This window comes from Manis pentadactyla, chromosome 2 (assembly GCF_030020395.1).
Source record: "Manis pentadactyla isolate mManPen7 chromosome 2, mManPen7.hap1, whole genome shotgun sequence".
Classification (NCBI taxonomy): Eukaryota; Metazoa; Chordata; class Mammalia; order Pholidota; family Manidae; genus Manis; species Manis pentadactyla.
Window position 1 is genome coordinate 165,815,098 of NC_080020.1, and position 1,202 is coordinate 165,816,299.

General features: G+C 36.7%; 1 non-coding gene across 1 annotated transcript; it reads left to right on the forward strand.

Annotated features, from left to right (window-relative positions):
• Positions 1-791: 791 nt before the first annotated feature.
• Positions 792-926, forward strand: LOC118935103 (small nucleolar RNA SNORA70). The gene has a single exon (XR_005033681.1). It is a non-coding gene; the product is annotated as a small nucleolar RNA SNORA70 (small nucleolar RNA).
• Positions 927-1,202: the final 276 nt, after the last annotated feature.

The following is a 1,202-nucleotide window of genomic DNA, read 5'->3' on the forward strand; positions in this document are numbered from 1 at the left end:
TAATGCCTGCGAATATCCTTGAATTAATATCGAACACAAAACCACTGATTCCAAGAAGCTTATAGAACACCAAGCAGATAAAGGCCAAAAAAAATCCCCCCTGGGCATACCATTTTCAAATGACAAAAAGTCAAATATATTGAAATATCCTGAAAGTCACCAGAGGGGAAAAATCAACACCTTACCAAGAGAACAAATACAAGAATTGAACCCAACTTTTCCTCAAAAAACCAGGAGCAAGAAGAAAGTGGAGTGAAATAATTAAAGTACTGGGAGAAAACACAAAAATGAAAACAACTACCAAAACAGAATGCTATATGAAACTAGCTTTCAAAAGTGGAGAAACAAAGATGTTCTCACACAACATAAAACAGGGAATTTGTTGCCAGTAGACCTGTGCTGCAAGAAATGTTAAAGGAATTTCTTTGGAGAGAAGGAAAATAATATAGGTGAGAAACTCAGATGAATATAAAGAAATAGCATCAAAGAATAGTTTTATAAAATAGAAGTGTTTATTTTTCTTATTATTCTTTGATCAGTTAACAGTTTGTTAAATTTACTGTCAATAATTTATGTGATTATATGCCTATGTATATTTTATATGTATATTTTCTTATGTATAAGTGAAATATTAATGACAGTGGTGATACAAGAAATGGGAAGGAGGAATTAGGATTACTTTATTATAAGATACACTGCCCATTATGTACACAGTGTTATTTGAAAATCAATTTGGATCAGCTGTAAATGTATATTGCAGACTCCAGGACAAGCACTAAAAAAAGTAAAAACAGTGGCCATTTAAGCTGATGATGCTGTTTTCTCTGTGGGGCCTGGTATGCAATGGCTGCAAACAGCAGTCTCCTTGGTAGTGTATGCAGACTGTTGCTTATATAAAGGGTGCCCTAAGGGACATTGAAACAGCTATTTCCAGTGACCCTCAAGCTGTCCCCATTCTAGTTTCTGGACAGGTATGTAATTTTGGCCCCTGGGCACAGTGGCCATGATACACAGGCTAAGTCATCAGGTCCATCTGCACCAAGCTACAGACAAAAAGCATATGACTGAGGCCTTATACAGTGTCAAGTTACCTAACACTCTGAAGGTCCATATGCCCAAGAAGGGTGGCTTTACCAAGTTTAATGTGGATGGATTTGAAGACATGGTAGCTGAAAAGTGGCTTATCGGAGATGGCTGTGAGG